Here is a 20,028-nt window from a genome sequence, read left to right on the forward strand (position 1 = left end):
GTCTTGGGTCAGCTTTACTGCATCCAGTAAAGAAATGACAAACACATGTCAGAGTCTCGTGTTACTTAACACAATGTTATTGTTTGAAATAGTGTGGATTTTTGCGATCGATTTTCTTGGGTTTATAGGGCAAAAAAAGACTTTCAGGGAGAAAACACCCATTTATCTGTGATGTAGATCGACTAAATCGGGAACCAGTCGAAAAAAGGCTTAGATAAAGTTCCTCTAGTCAACAATTAGAACTGAAGTTAGGTCTTTCTTTGGGCGCTCTGTGCTGTGGATGAAAACGTTCCCTCTACTGAGCCACACAGGCACATCATTAAATGTTAAGAAGGAAATTCTTAACTTCCAGAGTTAAAAGCAAAATATGGATTCCTACCAATAATTTTATTATTTGAGAAACACATTGCTACATCGGTATAGAAAACACTCGAAAAATTTGAGGTGAATAAGGTGAAATTAGAACAAAATCTGTGGGACTCTCAAGGTCTTTCGAAGATGAATTCTATATTTACCATTAATACAGGAACTGTTCTAAAGGATAGTCGAACTGTGCCTGTAAACAGAAAATTATTATCTGTGTTTTTGATATTAAAACCGTACAAAAAATATGTAGTTATTAAATAAGTGAGTACCAAAATTTGGAAACAAAACATTTACTATAAGTGGGAAAAAAAAAGGCAGCTTGGTTTTCTTTCGCCAAAAGCAATGACGAACAATAATAAATTAGGATTATCAAAAATCCATAGATATTCAGTACTTGTGGGAATGATATTTGTGAATTACTACAGAAAACTCCATTATTCCTAAAGATGTTACATGGGCAGTTTGACCGCAAAATTTTAAATGATATTTACTTTTTTTTTTAAGTAAAGGTGATGATTGAGATTACACTTGGCAAAAGCCCTATGGAAATGGCGCTCGCTTCGATAGCGTTAGGTAGTCAATCGGGGGATATTCTGAAGTTAAAGTTTCCAGAATTTATCACTTCACCCACATAACTTCGCGGTTACTTCCATGCTGCTAAGAATGATTACATGCCTTATAAAGTTACTCTTCCCGACAGAGTAGAATCACGACAATGAGCAAAGAAGATATTCGAATTATAAGATTAATTTAAGAGTGTGAACATCACGAGCATTGAATGCCCCATAAATCCCGAATGAAAAAAAAAATGAGGTTTTGAAGTAGAATATTGTAAGAAAAAAAGAGCATGCAGAAAGAAAATTAGCACGTATGGGTCATAATGACATGAAAGCCTTCAAAAATATTTCTTAAAAGGAAAGGATAGATGAAAAAAAAAAAAACGAAGAAAGAAGACAATGACACATCCATCAAAAACAAAGGCTCAGCCAATACTTATGTTTCTGAACCATATGAGCAACCTTGAGCAAGGTAATAGCCGAAGTATTGTATGGAGATCTGATAGTCAGCCTTCTAGAATCTAGATGATTGAAATTACACTTGGCAATTAGATTATATAGCAATATCTGTGATTATATTACATTCATGTTTTTTTAAGTTGGGAAGTAGAATCAAGATAGCATTGATTCTTAAGTATATTCAGCTGGTTCGCCAATTAGTCAACTTTTGGCTCAGAAGTTTTTTTTTGTCTCTCACAAACTCACAAAACATGAACTTAAAACTATTTATCAGACAATAATACCAGTTAGGATTTCGGAAAATGGGTGGCAGTTGTCTCCAGTACTCTCGTCATGAAATCTTCAAATTCACAGGCAGACCTGAATTCAAACAGTTCCTCCTGCTCCTTTGGAGACTGAGGATTTATTTCATTATTATTCCCCCCCCCCCCCACACACACACGCGATGAAGTAAGTGCAAGTGCACAAAATGCATTTGCAGTTATATTGCCAAATAAATTTGATAATTTCGTGTTCAAAAATAATAAAAACTAATTATTTTGGAGTGTTAAAGCCAATAACACTTAGATTTACGATGCAATAAAAAAAAAAAAAAATTTAAGGAACAAAATATTTTGGGGCATTAGTACATTTATAGACCTCGCAATCTGATACAACCCACAATTTCAAACTCAAGGATATATTCTTCTTTTTTAAAACACTTTTCTGCTCTTTGGAATAATCCTGTTTCATTGTCACTTCGCAAGAATTATAACCTGTTAATACATTTCTCTCCCTTCCGAACTTTTAACCGGCCGTTTTAGTTAAAACACTAGGTGGTACAACTTTTTGAGTTACAAATAAGCCGTTAAATTAGATAATACCATTTGATGCCAATTGAATTATTTTTTATTTTATTTTATTTTTTTCTCTCTCCGCTCCCTCGAGGTGATCTGATAAGTTCGAACATACACGTGTGGTTAATTATCCAGAGTAAACTTTTTTCCCCTTTTTCATGACAACTGTGCGATTCTTTATTAATTATTTAGCACTGCCTGTTGATTTTTGGCAGGGAACTTTAATATATGAGTAAGTAGTTACCTTTACTTTCGATTAGTGATCAGCAGTTGCCTTCGACTTAAGCTTATGTAGGCGCACACTTCCTGTGACGTCATTATGATCATGTAATCCATAAATAGTCAGTAAGTTGGAAAGAGTGCCACACCAAGTTGTGTTGTGACTGTCGTTTCTGTTGTCTTGTAGTGTGGTGCATTTGTAGTCATATTTTATGTAATCGTGCTTTTCTTTCGGGTTTATATATATATAATTGGCGAAACATCTGACAGTAAGTCAAGTTTTTTCTAATCTTTATCCACTTCATTCCATGTTTGAACTAGTACTTAAAGCACGTGCAAGCTTGAAAGGTCAAGTTACGGTTTATGTTGATCTAAACTTATAAAGTAAGAACACGCCCAAAATTGGTTCAGTGATAAATACATATTTCAGAGTCGTGGAAATAAACTTTAGCTTGGTATTAATTGTATGAACTTTTTTTCTTCATCCTAGCTTTGTTTATGAATTGATCTAGTTTACTGAAAGCTGCCAGCTGTGTTTAAAAGCTATTTTAGTTACTTGTTCGTCATCTTATACTGTCATCTTATAATGTTGAAGTTGCATTTCGCGAATTTAAATTTAAAGTATGTTGCAAACAGGTCTATGAAATTAACAAGCATTTCCTTTTATAAACTGCAAAATGTTGATATTTTTAAGATGTTTGAATTCGTCCAATGACTCATTGGTTGTGAAATATCAGACCACGTTCTTCCTATTTTTGGAAATATATAAATTTGATATCAGTGGGATTTTCATTTTTAGTCGGCATGTTACAAACAAAAATTAATTATTTAACCCGTTTCGTTTGTTTTACATAAAAATTGTAAGTGCTCCACAGATTACGCCTGTTCCGTGCATATCTTAGTGTCTGATGCTGAGAAAAACTGCAAGTTTTGTTACTTCTACGTTAACAACAAACAGGGGTTGTTGTGTGTGTGTAGGAAGGCGGGTATAATCATCTGGTGTTGAGTGCTGCTAGACGGTTTTCCAGCAAATTGACCTCCCCGAGATGAGTTTATGGCATCCATGGAGGTGCTCATATGTAACAATAATAGTAGTAATGCTGGCCAGAGACTGGTATGCAGATTTAGCCTCCTAGATTTCATATGTTAAACTCGTTGAGAAGTTTTTGGAAGTTCGTTGCATCAATCCGAAGATTGGTTGGTTGTCAGCGTAATAGCGTCCAATCATAGCTTTTAGCTCCAGTTATTATCTTTGAGTTGTTTATATAGGATATTCCTGGTCTACTTCTTGGCTTCTACCATCCCCTCCATTAATTCTGTAACCAGTCTTTCATGCCTCAGATGGTGTCCATTTATTGATGTGGTCAGCAGTAACTACTCTTCTTGAATCATGTTTGGGACTTCTTCATTAGTCTTTCTTTCTATCCAACTTATTCTTTCTTTCTATCCAACTTATTCTCATCTTTCTCCAGCACCAAAGTTCAAATGCCTCTAACTTCTTGACAGATAGTAGGCGTCCTCATGTGATGAGTCTATGGACTCCTTGGAGGTGTCAAGAATTATAATAATAATATTAGCTTATGATAATTAAGGAGATACAAATTAAGGATGCCAGAAAAATAGCTGTTTGGCTTTCAATTTATGTTATAATATTAGCTTATGGTTATATTGAAATAATAATACTATGAAATTGAAATAATATACTTTCCTTTCATAGCATTTAGCTTCAGTTATTATCACTAAGTTCTTTATATAAGATATTCTTGGTCTGTCTCTTGGCTTCTTCCCTTCTACCATCCCCCTCCATTATTTCTGTAACTAATGCATGCTGTAGTTGGTGTCTTAAGTAAGCACTTTTTTCTCTTATTGAGATGGTTCAGTAGTAACTTCTCTTCTTGAACCATGTTTGGGACCTCTTCATTAATCTTTCTTTCTATCCAACTAATTTTCATAATCTTTCTCCAGCACCAAAGTTCAAATGCCTCTAATTTTCTGACTGATATTAGCTTATGATTAGATTGAAATAATATAGTGCGCTTGCCTGATAGCATTTCATTCCCCCCCAATTTTGTCACTAAGTAAATTATACTAGAGTATAATTACTTTATTATACTTGACAAGGAGTAATATATATATATATATATATATATATATATATATATATATATATATTATTTACTCAAACATGAACAATGAAGGTTTGCCAAGTGGTTAGTGTATCCACTCCAAACAACAGGCTGAGCTTCAATAGTACCTTGGGTATAGAGGCAATTGTCTTTTTTGGTAGATGAATTTTATTGCCTGATGTTAGATCACTACCTCATTTATTAGAGATCTGAAGTGCTTTGAAAAAGTTCCATGTTTGGTCTCTATAGCAGAGTTTTTCCAGATCAGGTAAAAATGAATAGAAAAAATCCTTAGACCACCTATGTACTTTACTAAAAAAAAAAAAAAAAAAATCAGCTAACGCCTTTTTTTTTTATTCTCGTATACGGGAGTTACTTTACTATAGACTTATAATCTTTCCTGAGCAGGAGTTGCATATTAAAAAAAAAAAAAAGATACTTAACGATTAGGCTACATGAATATGGAGGCCACTTCATATCTTACCGACATCATCCTATAGGATTCTACAGAATAGGATATTACAGAAATTATTATTCATGACACCTCCAAGGAGTCCATAGAATCATTACGGGAGGACACCTACTGTACAACTCTCTGCTACAGCGAATCCTCCACTACCAATCATCTACATCAACGCCATCTACTGCTCACCACCACAACTAGTATTTTGTGTGTAAATTGTAGAACAATTCGAGATATGATATGCAAGTGGCCTAATCCTGAAATTTAAGGTTTGCTTTCTATTGTATCCATTGACTCATGGATACAATGGAACATTCTAAGAACAGATGAAGGGGCAAGGACATGAATAACTTGCCACATCTTAAGGTCTGCCTTCCTTGTCTGGCAGTTGGGATACCAATTTTCTCTTGGACCATTCAGTATGTGCCATGACAGATGGTTTCTTTCTTACAGATATTTTCCACTGTGTGAGATAGAATGGGATGCTCAGTCTGAGCATCCCATGACTATATCTTCATCCATATGCTTTTTCTCCTATACATAAATGATTTGCTTGTTATCCATAAATCTCATTCATGTGCATATACATGTCACTTCCATAGCCTCCAAAGTTGTTTTCTGCTCAAGGTGCCCAATTTCATAATCCTGATTCTGCATTTTATATACATCTGTTTATCACCACCAATACATGAGAGGCAACAAAACAAATTCCATGAGTAGGTTGCAGATCCAAATAGAAGTAATCTTGATATTCTTGAACTGGAGGTGGTAATCCTTAGGAAATACTTCATGGGATAAGCTGTTTCACAGAACTGAGTAAAACTGGAATAAAAAAAAGATGAATTAGATAGGTTCAGTGAGTCAGTCAGCAGTTCAACTGAATGTTCGGCAGATGCTGCTTGTGTTGCTGTAGGCTTAGCAGAAATGGGAGGCATAATGGATGCTAATTCTATTGAACACTGACCATGAAAATATCTGTAAAGTGACAGAAATTGATCATTAATGAGATAGCAGCTGAAAAGAATGTGTAAGGGAAGGGTCCTTACTCACCCTAACCATGCTTTTTGGGCTACATCAAGGTTTTTTTTTTTTTTTTTTTTTTAAATAAAAGTCTTAGGCACACCATCCCAAATATGAGAGGAGTATTCCAAGATTGGGTAGATTAATACAAATATAATTGTATATTTGTGTAATAACCAACTTCAGGAGAGAAATAATGTCTTAAGCAAAAAAAAGTATGTTGAGTTTTCTGGAAGTTAAACATATTATAGAAGTGATGTGATTATGCCAGTAAAGACCATGAGTAAAAAGGTTTGCCCCATTGCAGGATGGTGTGGAGATCAGTGTTTAGGGTACTTATTGTAGATGTCTTAAAGCTTGAGATGGTTGAGCATTGTAAGATTTATGGGATAAGTGGAGAAGGCTATCATCAGCAAAGCTATGAATAAGGTGAGAGCAGATTTTCAGGAACACCAGTATTAAAAGGAAAATTTGAATAGAGAACCTCTTCCACCATTACACGTAGTGTGCAGCCTGAGAGAAAACTGACAATCCATATTCCAAAGAGAGGAAGGCAGTCTAGTGAAATTAGCTAAGAAGCTCTTGATGCTAGACCCTATCAAATGCCTAGGAAATGTCAAGTGCAACAGCACCAGTTTCTTGAAACTTTTCCATGGCACATATCTAGAGATAGCATAGGAGAGATGATATAAGCCAGATATACTATAGATCTTGACTGAAAAATCAATACTGGTGGTCACTGATTAGTTAACAGTTCCCCAGATATCAAAGAAGTTGATTGTTAGTGCACTTTCTCCATTACTTAGGACCAATCTGATGTTCCTGTAGGTTGATAGTAGACATAATTTTTTTTAATTGGCTGTATGTGGGCTTGCTTCTATGTTGTAAGTTGGTTGCCAGCTGAGCATCATAGTCAAAGATGGTGGAATACAGGTTAGCTTAGATGTACATATCTTGACCGCTGGGATTCTGTCGTAAACCTTTATGACATCCAGGTTTAAAATTCTTTTGATTTCTTTCTGGCAGAAGGTTACAGAAGATATATGATGCAGTGGTTTAGATAAAGGAGGAAGTGATATGCCCTCATCTGTGTAGAAGCTAGATGAGAAGAATGATGCCAGGAGTGACATTTTCTTTGAGTGATGTTGCAATGCTACCATTTGGATGAGAAAGAGGTAGAAATGCAGATGGACAAAAAGTTATTCATTGCTTTTGCAAGGGACTAGAAGGTATCACTGCCATTGGCACAAGTGATGAGTTTTCTCAATTTAGCTATGAAAGAAACTAGGTCTCAAGTCAGTCACAATAAGCTGTCTTTGGTTAACCAACTATCCTAGCACACCTTTTAGGAAACCATGGCTTTGAATATAGGTTGGGAATTTTGAACAGAGTGACAAATGGAAACCTCCATTCCAGTGTGGATAATTTCAGTAATAAGATTACAACAAGTACTTAGACCTGAAGAACAGAAGCAGTAGTTTGAGGAAAAGAGTAATGTCATGGTGACTTTCTCCCTTAATGTTGTTGTAATGCCAAACTTCAAGGTTGCTAATGGTTGCGAGGCGGAGATGAGAATGATCTAAACCAAGAGGACAGTCACCTCGTTAATGTACCTGAAAAGAGAATTGGGTGAAACTGAAATCCACTCTGACAAAGAAGGAAATCTTCACATGGAATGGTAAAAATTAATAAGAAAACTAAACTACTAATCACAATTAAAATGAAACCCTTGAAAATAAACTTGGAAATAAATAACCCAATCCTGCAACAGGTAACTTCCTTTAAATACATGGGTGTCTCATCATGGAAGTTGGGAGAAGCCAATGAGATATAAAAGCAAAAATATGCTCGTACAATAGAAGAGACATTTTTGCCAGTTAAGGACTCAGCATTCAATTAAAGACTGGTGAAAAAAGTCATATGTAATGTAGCATTATATGGTTGTTGAGACCTGGACTTCAACAAAAGACATCAAAAATTCATACAGGAAGGCTTAGGTTTTGTTCATTATCCATAATAAAGCTTAATAGAATAACTAACACCAAGAGATAAAAAAAAATATATTTATTAAACTCGCTAATATTTTGCTGGGTTTTCTACCCAAATTTCCTATGTGTATTAATTTACACCGCATTAATTTACCAAAGAACTGGGAGACTATCATTTTAAGACTTAATAGCCAGACCTCTTTGAATTAACTTTGTAGTTATCTGACCCACAGAGGGTGCCACAAGGATATTAGGTGTCAATTAGAATTTAAATTTTTTCTACAATTACTTAATTTAGTTCTGTGTGTGTGTTTGTCGCAGTTTCATTGTGACAGACACACACAGCACTAAAGTGGGTAGAAAACGAGCAAAATATTATTATATAACACTTCCAGGGAGTCCAAAGACTCATCTATTTTGTGAAATTAGTGCCCTGAAGTCATTAGGTTCTGTGAAGACATCTTTAGTAAGTTTAATGTTTTTTTTTTCCCAGCTTGGTGTTAGTTATACTGTTAAGCTTTATTATGGATAAGACATGACAAAGTTGGAGGAATTCAAACTTTGGTGTTAGAGAACAATGATGAGAATTAGTTGAATAGAAAGAAAGATTAATGAAATTTTAAACTTGGTTCAAGAAGAGCAGAAGAAAAAGCATAATTGGATACCACCTGAGACATGAAGGACTGCTTACAAAAATAATGGAGTGGTCTGTAGAAGGATATAAGCCAAGAGGCAAACAAAGAATTTCCTATATAAACAACTTAATAGTAATTGGACCTAAAAAGAAATAAAAAGGATGACACTGGATAGTCAGTAAATGTTACTTCAATGGAATATGGAACACAAAGGTGATGCCAAGTGCTGACTGTGGTTCTGATCATAGATTGGTCTTAATGGAGATGAACATTTGCCTGAAAACAAAATTTAAAAAAGAAGTCGACTCCTAAAATGGGATCTGCAAATGGTACAAAATTCGATAGTAAAATCAAAATTTAATGAAAATATTTCAGAACTGCTGTCTGCACAGTTGCAAAACGACAATGAACCCTCACACTGCAGTAGACTACAAGCAGCTATCATAACATCTGCTAAAAACCACATCAATAAACAAGAAGAAAGAAAGAAAAACCATGGATAACTCAGGAGGTAATCAACCTTATTGATGAAAGAAGAACAGGGAAAAGAGGAGCAAATGAAGATGAAAGGTTAAGATATAAAACTTTGGAAAGTTTTATATCTTTCAGTTATGTAAAAGATTGAAAGAAAACTGGATAAATAGGCAGTGCACTGAGATAGGACTACAAAATAGGAACAAAACCAGAGAAGCATTCCTGAAAGTGAAAGAACTTAATTGAAAAGCAAAACATACACAGTCTAATAACATCAAGGACAAAGATGGAAACATACTCCTTGATGAGGAAAAAAGATAAATGGAAGATGGGTGGAGTAATCAGATCTCTATGATGATGATAATGGTAACATTATTTTTTTATTATTATTATTATTTTGGGCGACTCCAGGAGTCCTTAGACTCATCGAGGGAGGCCCTAAACATCATGTCCACATAACTATGCGATTACATTCTCACAGTATCTATCATACCTTGCCTTGAACTCGTTCACCGTCATAGCACCCACAACAGACTCTGGCAGCTTATTCCACTCATTTACCACTCTAAAAGTAAAGAACCCAGCTCTAACACCCCTGCTAACCACACTCTTGCCCAGCTTCCATAGGTGTCCCCTAGTTCTCCCACCACCAGTCCTGATCTCAAAAATATCCTCTGAATTAATCCTATAGAATCCCTTTAGCAATTTGAATGTCTCAATCATATCTCCCCTTTCCTGCCTATCAACTAGTTTCTGCAACCCACAAATCTTCAACCTGTTCTCATATGGTTAATTTCATAAACCTGTTATCATCTTAGTCACTCGCCTCTGGATCCTCTCCACCTCCTCCCCATCAAGAAGGAACCGAGGTGACCAAATCTGGGCACAGTAGTCGAGATGAGGTCTTATCAAGGCTCGGTACAGAGGTACAATAACTTGCTTGTCTCTGCTCGTCAAGGTATTTTTCAACAACCAAGTGAGTCGATGAGCTGATTTAGCTACTTTAGCAATGTGCCCCCTAAACTTCATCTCCTTATCCACCAACACTCCCAAGTCCCTGGCCTCATCAATCTCTTGGAGTACAGTTCCACCAATGTGGTATACTGCTGCTAATCTTTTCACCCCAAAATGCATAACCTTACATTTTGTCACATTAAATTGACATCCATTCTCCTTAGCCCAGAAGTCCAATCTATCTAAGTCATCCTGCAAGACTTTGACATCTTCTGCATTCACTATTGCCCTACCCAACTTTGCATCATCAGCGAACAAATAAATTGTTCCACTTAGATCCTTCCCTATATCGTTAATGAACAGATTAAACAGCAGTGGTCCAAGAACAGAACTCTGCGGCACACCACTAGTCACAGGCCGTCTTTTGGACTCTACTCCTGAATAAACTACTCTTTGATATCTCTCCATCAACCAACCACCTATCCATCTCACTAACTAACCCTATATCCATTCCCATATGTTGTAGTTTACGGATTAGTATTCCATGTGGTATCCTGTCAGATGCCTTTGCCAGGTCCAGCAGTATCACTGTAAACCCATTTCCCTTATCCAGTTCAGCCGTCACCTTGTTATAAAACTTGAGCAAGTTACTGAAGATTGATCTACCCTTCACAAAGCCATGCTGTCCCCTGTACAGTATCTCATTTTCATCAATCCATTCCTGTATTTTTCCCTTGACTACTTTCTCCAAGACCTTGACAACGACTCCTGATATGCTGATCGGTCGGTAATTTGCAACCGTAGTCTTGGTTCCTCCTTTATGCAGTGAAACTATTTTCCCCTCTTTCCACACCTTCGGGACTAAACCAGACCTGAGACTCAGATTAAACAACATGGTCAAGGGCAATGATAATTCCTTAGCCGCTTCACGCAAGACCCGTGCCGGTATACCATCCAATCCCACAGATGTGTTCACATTAAGGTTCTGTAATAGACTAGTCACCTCCACTTCATTCATCACTATTCCCATATAAACTAATGGTTCCTTCATTTTTTCAAATGTCACCACCTGGATGATATGCTTTTGCAAAGTGCGCTCTCAGTAACTCCACTATATCGACTGATTCAGTGACCTCCTTACCATCATCATTCCTTAAAATCATTTTGCTGTGTACAGTTGTTTTCCTGCTTGCAGCATATTGAAAGAACTGTTTGGGATTCTCTTTTGCTTGCATAACTAGTTTCCTTTCATAATCCGCTTTTGCTTTTTTTTACCACACTCATTACCGTTCGTGTGAATGCAGGTCACCCCTTTCTTTAAATTCTCTCCACAGTTGTTTCTTTTTTTGCAGCTCAAGCTTAATGGTGTTATTCATCCATTTAACCCCTACTTGTTTTACTATTCGGACCCTAGGTATACAATCAGCCATAACCTCCTGTAAATGCTCCTTGACCACTTCCCATGCTCTATCGACGTCCAGCCCTTGCAGTTGTACATGCCATGGCACTGATCCAAGCAATCTCCTAAGCTTGTCATACTTACCAGCCTGGTAATTCCACATGTACTCTTTTTTAATTGAAAATTCCACACATTTAGCCACCTCCCAGGTCAAGACCTTATGATCACTCTCACCAATAGGTGGCAACATGGTCATATTCATTACAGTCAAATTCTCAGATGCTCTTACCAGGTCAAGCACTCTCAAACCCCTAATATTTTCGATTACATGCTGTCTCAGATAGTTATCCCTTAATAATTGAATAAAATCCATTTCCTTCCTTCCATGTGTCCTCTCCTCCTTCCAATCAATGTTACCATAGTTGAAATCCCCCATAAAAATTACCCTCCTTCCACTCATTGCATCTATTTGCTTATGCATACTATCTCCACCATCTATTCCATCACCTGGTCTATAGCAGCTCCCAACTGTATATTTTATTCTGCCAGTCTCAATCTCACACCAAATAGCCTCAAATGAGCTCCTTTCACTATCTTGCGATACAACTTCAATTCTCCTTGGCTGCAGTTCATCAGCTATCATCAATAATACTCCTCTCCCCATTTTATTCTCTCTGTCCCTCCTAAACACACTATAACCTACACATTCTATCCCACTAACTATATCATCTTCCGTTAGCAATATGTCACTAATGCCAAAAACCTGTGGCCAGGAAGAGCCAATCAAGGCCAAAAATTCTTCCTTCTTGTTCCTAATACTCCTGGCATTAGTATACATGAAATGCAGTGATCTCTTAGTCCCACCCCTATATTGATGCGTTATTCTAAATGACCCATTCCCATTTTTTGTCCTTAGTGCTGGATCGGGTACATTATATACATTCTTACACTCATCTGTCTCACTGATGTCTGCATATCCATTCCCCCCCCCCCCTTCATTGGTAGTTCTAGTTTCCCTGGTTTTGCACATCCATTTTCACTTCAATCAGCAACACTCTTTCCAGTCTCCGCACACCAAGTCCATTCAAATGCAGGCCATCCATCTTGTACAAGTCCTTTTGCCCTTCAAACTCATTCCACACGTCCACGAATTCCACACCACACCGTCTGCATAACCTGCGCATAATGTCATTTGCGATTATGGCCCTCCTTCTAAACTCCTCTCTGTCATACCGCGGCAACAGACTAACCATTCTAACTCTGTCACTCTTTTCTTTCGCTTCCTTTAACAATACTTTCAAGTCCTCTCTCACATGTTAGATGATTGAATCATTTAACATGTGAGATGATTCACGACACCTTAAGTTAAACGTAACAACAGATAGCACTCTACCCACAAGAAAGGAGGTAGAACGTGTAATTAAGAATTTTCCTAATAATAAATCCCCTGGGTGTGATGATAATATTCCGGCTGAGCTGCTGAAAGCTTTGACTGGCAATAATATCAACTATTTAGTGGAATCCATTCAGGACATCTATAAAACATTACAATTACCTGAAGTTTTTACAACATCTATCTGCATACCAATTCAAAAGAAAAATAATGCACAAAATTGCAAGGATTACAGAACTGTGAGCCTAATATCCCATGCATCTAAAATTATTTTTACCATTGTTAACAAACAAATTGAAAGAACCTTAAGCGGTGAATTGAGCGAACAACAGAAAGGCTTCAGAAGAGGAATGGGAACCATTAATGCTATCCCAGAACTAAAAATACTAATAGAAAGATCACTTGAAAGAAATAGGAACATTTACATATGCTTCATAGCCTTTCAGAAGGCTTTTGACCAGGCAAAACATAATGAAATGTTTGATAAATTAGACATAGAAGATCATGTACTTAAGATTATAAAAATGATTTACACCAAACAGAAAATGCAGCTGTTTAACGATGAGACTTCTGTAGTGAAAATAAAAAGAGGAGCTAGACAAGATTGTATCCTTTCACCAAATCTATTTAATATCTATAGTGAGACAGTGATGAAAAAGATTGAAAAACAAAAAAATGGGAATTAGTATCAATGGTATAAAACACAACAGTCTTAGATATGCTGATCATACCATTCTAATAGCAGAAACAAATTAATCAAATTACTGCAGTTACTAATTGAAGAAGGTAAAGAATTTGGATTAGATATAAATGCAAAAAAGACCAAATTTATGAAAATCTCAAAAGAAAGCAGATCCGAGCCAGAAATATTTATAAACAATATGAAAATTGAACATACAACAGAATACAAATAATTAGGCACCTACTTTACTGCAGATTGAAAGCAAGACAAAGAAATAAAGATAAGAACAGCCATAGCTAAAGATGCATTCTGGAAAAATAAAGATCTGCTCAGGAGTTCTATGAGTATTAGACAAAGAAAAGAATGATAAGAACATTAGGGTGGCCAATTTTCACTTATGGAAGTGAGACCTGGATATTCAAGAAGAGAGTAAGGCAACAGATAATGGCCTTTGAAATGTCGTGCTATAGGAGAGCTCTGAAAATCCCCTGGACAAAACATGTGACAAATATAGATGTCCTACAGAGAATGAGAACACAGATCTTTATTACAGCAAGTGATCCAGAGAAAGATGAGATTAGCAGGACATGTATTGAGAGGTTCAGCAGGACAGAGGATACTAACAGTGTTAGAAGGAAAAATTATGGGAAAAGGATCAAGAGGCAAAAAACGAAGGGCATGGCTTGAAGATATAAGTTCATGGACTGGATCACATGACTATGCAGAAACAAAAAGGAAAGCCACCAACAGAGAGAACTGGAAGGACATGGTGCTGCACCCTCTCACTGAGGAAGCTACATGAAGAAGAAGACACAGGATAGGATGTTATCATATACTGCTAACCAATCTTCAAATTGATAGATCCAAGAAGAAGAAGACAAATACATTGGCCTCATTTACTTCAGCCTCAATTCCAAAATAGCTCATATAAGAAAAAATAAATTTACTGTTTTGTGAAATGATTGTCCTGAAGTTGTTAGGTTCTCTGAAGACATCTTTAGGATGTTTTAGAACCCTTTTGTAATAATGTAGAAAGTATTTTTAACTTGGGTATAATTATGTTAAAGATACTAAGCAATTTTAAACCCGGTTTTACTCCATATTTTCCCAAGTAAGCAAACCGACAAAATGTCAAGTTTGCGCCTGCAATTGATGCAAGATTAGCTGATCCCACAGGTAGTGCAAGACCAAGGCAACTTGTTGTAAAAGTGGAGCAAGCTCTGATCACTAATCTTAATATTTACCCTTAATGCCAAAACACATGTCCAAGAAGGGGATGTATGATGTTTTGTATTAAAGGCAAGGGGCCACTACCCACTTGGGTAGTGGCCCCTTGACTTTCTTGCATCAATTGCAGGCGCAAACTTGACATTTTGTCGGTTTGCTTACTTGGGAAAATATGGAGTAAAACCGGGTTTAAAATTGCTTGGTACCTTTTGTAATGTTATAAAGGTTTTTCCAAATGGAGATCCATTGATTTATATGATAATCTGGATGGTACAGAGACTCAATGATCAGAGGAATACTTAACGAAAGTGTGACAAAATCATGTTCTGATGGTGTAAATATTCATGATATTAGTCGCACACCATTCAGATGCAAGAAGGTAAGGTAAAGGAACTGATTGTCTTGGTTGGCACAAATGATTTGAGAAGCGAGAAATATTCTGAGAGAGGATGTAAAGGACTTAGATGAAGCAAAACTCGAGTGAGAAGGTGGGGAAGCAATATTAAATTGTATGCATAAAGTAAGGTGGATTAATTAGGTAGGAGTTCGATGAGTAATATCCTTAAGCATGCACTGCAGAAGAAGAAAATGCTGTGGAGGGCATATACAAGGAGAAAGGTGACCAGCAAACTCATGAAGAACAGTACAAAGCTTAGGCAAGAAAGGTGACTAGCATGGCAAGGAAGACAAAACCAGATTACGAGAATAATCTAGCTGAGCAAGCCAGAGGAGATCTCCAAGAGTTTTTTCATTATGTGGCAAGTAAGAGGAAAAATGACTGTGGAAGATTAACCTTAATGAGTGATGGTCACAAGGTGACAGAAGCAGATAAAATAGTTGAGTTACTGAGTGACAACTTTGCAAGGGTATAACAGACACTAATATGGGAACACAGGTGGTTCTTAGGATATTGCAGAATCTCAATGTAACTACAGCTCTGACTAAGCTCTTTAAGTCTCGGCTCTAGAGTTCCGAGGGAGTGGAAAGAGAACAAACTACTTCCCTTTCATAAGGGAGGTTCTAAGACTGCAATAGCAAATTATAGACCAATCAGTATCTCAGTCATGTTGGTAAAAGTACTGGAAAAATTGGTCAAAAAGAGAATTCAAGAAAGGTGGATTAGAACATGATACTCTGGCTTTGTGAAGGATTGATCATGCCCTAGTAATTTACTAACTTTTCATAATTGAATAAGAGCTGAGTTGGATAAAGTCAATGGTCATAAGATAATTTTGCTGGATTTTGCAAAGGTGTTTGACAGAATACCCATAGAATTGTTATGCAAATTAGATTGGGTCTCCCATGACGAGTCTTCAGACTCCATGGAAGTTCCCGAATAATAATAATAATAATAATAATCCTACCCTGAAAAAGTAGGAAACCTATAGCATGTTAGTATTGTTAGGCTAAGGATTAGATAAAATCTGTTTCTTCTGTAGAGAAACTTCTTTAAGTGAATTCAGCTTCCCATATGCAAAGCAGTTGTCTCCTGCCAGCAGTGAAATCTGTCAAAGAATGGTCGGTGAGCAGAATTCTCATCTGCAGTCTTCCAGTGATTGGCATTTATATATGGAGCTTTGAAAGCTTTTCTGATTAATGATGAGGTTATACTTGTGGCACTTAAATAGCTTATTAAAAAATGTTAATGAAAAAAGGGAAAAAACAGTAATTATTATTATTATTATTATTCAGGCCTCCATGGAGTCAAAAGACTCATCGTGGGAGGTCCTTCCTAAGAACATAAAGTCTGTCAAGACCCATCGAGGGGAGGTTCCCCCTAAGAAACACAAAGTCTATCATATTGCTCCTTAAACTCATTGACCTTTCTCGCACTCACCACTTTATCAGGCAGTGCATTCCACGGCTCAACCACCCTCCATGCAAAGAAACCACTCCTCACCCTCTTGCTCACAGTTTCCTTTCGTAACTTCCAGGGATGGCCTCTTGTCATCACTCCTTCCCCCTGTTCAACCAAGTGAAAGAACTCCCCAGTGTCAACCCTGTAACCACCTCTCAACAGTTTAAAAGTCTCAATCATATCACCTCTCCTTCTTCTATCCACCAAACTCTGCAGTCCACATTCCCTCAGCCGATTCTCATAACTATCCTTGTACAGTCCTGAGACCATCTTTGTCATCCGTCTTTGTATCTTTTCCACAGTTAATTTATTCCCTTCAAATCCTGGGGACCAAATCTGAGAACAGTAATCCAAGTGTGGTCTGATCAGAGACTTATACAACGGAATGATAACCCTCTTATCTCTGCAGGTTAGTGTCGTTCTCATAATTGCAGCAATCCTCTGTGTTACCTTCACCACCTTTGCAATATGTCCCTTAAACTTCAGGTTTCTATCAATCATCAACCCCAGATCTCTTGTCTCCCCAACTTCCTCCAGTATTACTCATCTCATAGAGTATGCAGCATCCCATTGATGTTTCCCAAACCTCAAGACCCTACATTTTGCTGCATTAAACTGACACCCCCATTCATTTGCCCATCTATCTAGATTATTCAGATCGTCTTGCAGGGCTACCACATCTGCACTCTTACTAATAATCCTTCCCAGCTTCGCATCATCTGCAAACAACTGAATATCCCCTTGCAATCCACTGAAGGTTAAACAATATAGGTCCTAGTACTGAGCCCTGTGGGACCCCACTTGTAACCTTCTGTCTCCTTGAAACTGCTCCACCATACACAACTCTCTGATACCTATCAGACAACCAATCCTGAATCCAGTTCACCAATCTGACATCCAGACCCATGTGCTGCAACTTAAATATCAGCTTATCATGTAGCACCCTGTCAAATGCCTTTGCTAAATCTAAGAAAATTGCAGTATATGCCTTTTCCTCATCTAATGTTCTTGTAACTTTATTATAAAAGGCTAGCATGTTGCTAAAACAAGAGCGCCCTTTCACAAATCCATGTTGACTCTTACAGATAACATTACCCTCATCTGCCCAGTGCTGTATACGGTCCCTCACTACTTTCTCCAAGATCTTAACAACTACTGATGACACGCAGACTGGTCTATAATTAGACACTTCCAGTCTGTTACCACCCTTATGCAATGGCACTATCTTACCTTCCTTCCATTCCCTGGGCACCTTTGCCGAAGCCAGACTTTCATTGAAAAGCCAGGTTAAAGGCACTGTCAATTCCCTAGCACATTCTCTCAAAACTCGTGGTGAAATACCATCCAGTCCCAAAGCTTTATTGACATCCAGAGTTCTCAGTATCTGAAACACACTCTCCTCCTGTACCTCTAAACCTTGAACCTGCCCTATCCCTCTAGCATTAAAACTGACTCCTCCAGGATGAAGTGCTCCAATAAAGTGGTCATTGAACAATTCCACTATGTCCTCTGCATCGGTCACTCTATTCCCATTTTTATCCCACAATATCATTCTTCCACAGTCATTTCCCCTCCTACTGGCCACATAGCTAAAAACTTCCCTAGGATTTTCTTTGGATCTAAGGGCCAATCTCCTCTCATATTCCAATTTCGCTTTCCTTACCACACTAGTCGCTCTTCTGGCCTGTGTCTTATGTTCTTCACGCATCCTCTCTTCACCTGTCTCCTTATATCCCTTCCATAGCCTCTTTTTCACATGCAATTCCCGTTTAATATTGTTTGTCATCCACTTTACCCCAAATTGTGACCTCTTCTTCACTCGTGGTATACAACTTACCATTGCTGCTAATAAATATTCTTTCACAATTTCCCACGCACTAACGATATCCTGGCCTTCCAATTCCTCCCTCCATGAAACTTCCCGAAGTTGACGTCTAAGACTATTATAATCACCTGCATTATAATTCCACATAAGTTCCCGTCTCTTTAATGCTCCTGCATGTCTTTTCTTTTTCCAAGTCAAAACCATATGGTCACTCTCTCCAACTGGTGGGATAGATGTCATCTCAGTTATTATCAACTCTTCTGATGCTATAACCAAATCTAAAACTCTTGAACCTCTTGTTCCCTCTGTTACATGTTGCCTAAGACATTTGTCCCTCAAGAATTCTAGAAATTCCATTCCCCTATTGCTACATGCATCTTCCTCTCTCCAATTTATACTACTGTAGTTAAAATCTCCCATAACAATCATTCTTCTTGCACTTGCCAAACTTAGCTGTCTAAACATCTCTTGGTCCCCATCCTCTGTGCTCCTGGGTCTGTAGCAACACCCCACTAAATATGGTCCCTCACTACTTTTAACCTAATGTTGTATATTATTAGCAGTATAAAAGGATTGCAAAAAAATTCTTTCCTTTGTAAGCATATGACTCCTTATTAAAAATATTTCATTCTCAATGTAATTTTCATGTTGATCAAATGTACTTAACCAGGAACATCCTTAAATTTAAGCCACATTCAGTATCTTTCATATCTACTTTTTGACAGTATATATTAAACATTACCTGTCACATTGAAGACTTTCACCTTATCAAAGTTTTTGATAATATGTTTTCTAGCCTATGACTAATGTAATTGTTAACTAGGACGATATAATACTAGCATTTCGTCAATCCAAATCATGAATAATCAACCATAACCAATTCAGCTGACAAATGCTGCTCCCAAATTTCACTATTAGCTGCAACTGTGTTTAATAGGACTCAGAGTTGCAGTAAATTGCATGCTTAAAACAGATGTTTTAAACTCTGGAAGTATCTGCAGAACAGATGGAACTTAGAAGAATTAGACAAGTACAATGTCAACATAAGTGGTGTTATTAAGACAAAAATGAACTTGAAAAGAATAAACATGTAGAAAAAATAGCACTGTTTGGTGGGTAATTATTATTATTATTACTATTATTACGGGCAACTCCAGGGAGTCATTAGACTCATCGAGGGAGGCCCCAAATCATATTCATCACAACTATTTGACATTCATACAGTATCTATCATACCTCGCCTTAAACTCATTCACTGTCACAGCATCCACTACAGACTCAGGGAGCGCATTCCACTCATTCACTACTCTAAAAGTAAAGAACCCAGCTCTAACACCTTTACTAACCACACTTTTGCCCAGTTTCCATGTATGTCCCCTAGTCCTCCCACAACCAGCCCTTTTCTCAAAAATATCTTCTGAATTAATTTTATAGAAACCCTTCAGTAATTTGAATGTCTCAATCATATCTCCCCTCCTCTGCCTATCAACCAATTTTTGCAACCCACAAATCCTCAACCTGTTCTCATACGGTTCATTCCACAGACC

General features: G+C 37.2%; 1 protein-coding gene across 2 annotated transcripts in view; it reads left to right on the forward strand.

Annotated features, from left to right (window-relative positions):
* Positions 1-2,570: 2,570 nt before the first annotated feature.
* Positions 2,571-20,028, forward strand: part of mys (position-specific antigen beta subunit myospheroid) — a 390,003-nt gene continuing 372,545 nt past the window's right edge. The window contains exon 1 of one of the 2 annotated variants that reach the window (XM_090394055.1): positions 2,571-2,706. The gene's annotated coding sequence lies outside the window, so the exon portion shown is untranslated. The other variant, XM_090394056.1, reaches the window with a different exon arrangement.

The sequence above is a fragment of the Typopeltis vanoorti genome, chromosome 6 (assembly GCF_054136105.1).
Source record: "Typopeltis vanoorti isolate ZY-2024b chromosome 6, IOZ_Tvanoo_1.0, whole genome shotgun sequence".
In the NCBI taxonomy this organism is placed as follows: domain Eukaryota; kingdom Metazoa; phylum Arthropoda; class Arachnida; order Uropygi; family Thelyphonidae; genus Typopeltis; species Typopeltis vanoorti.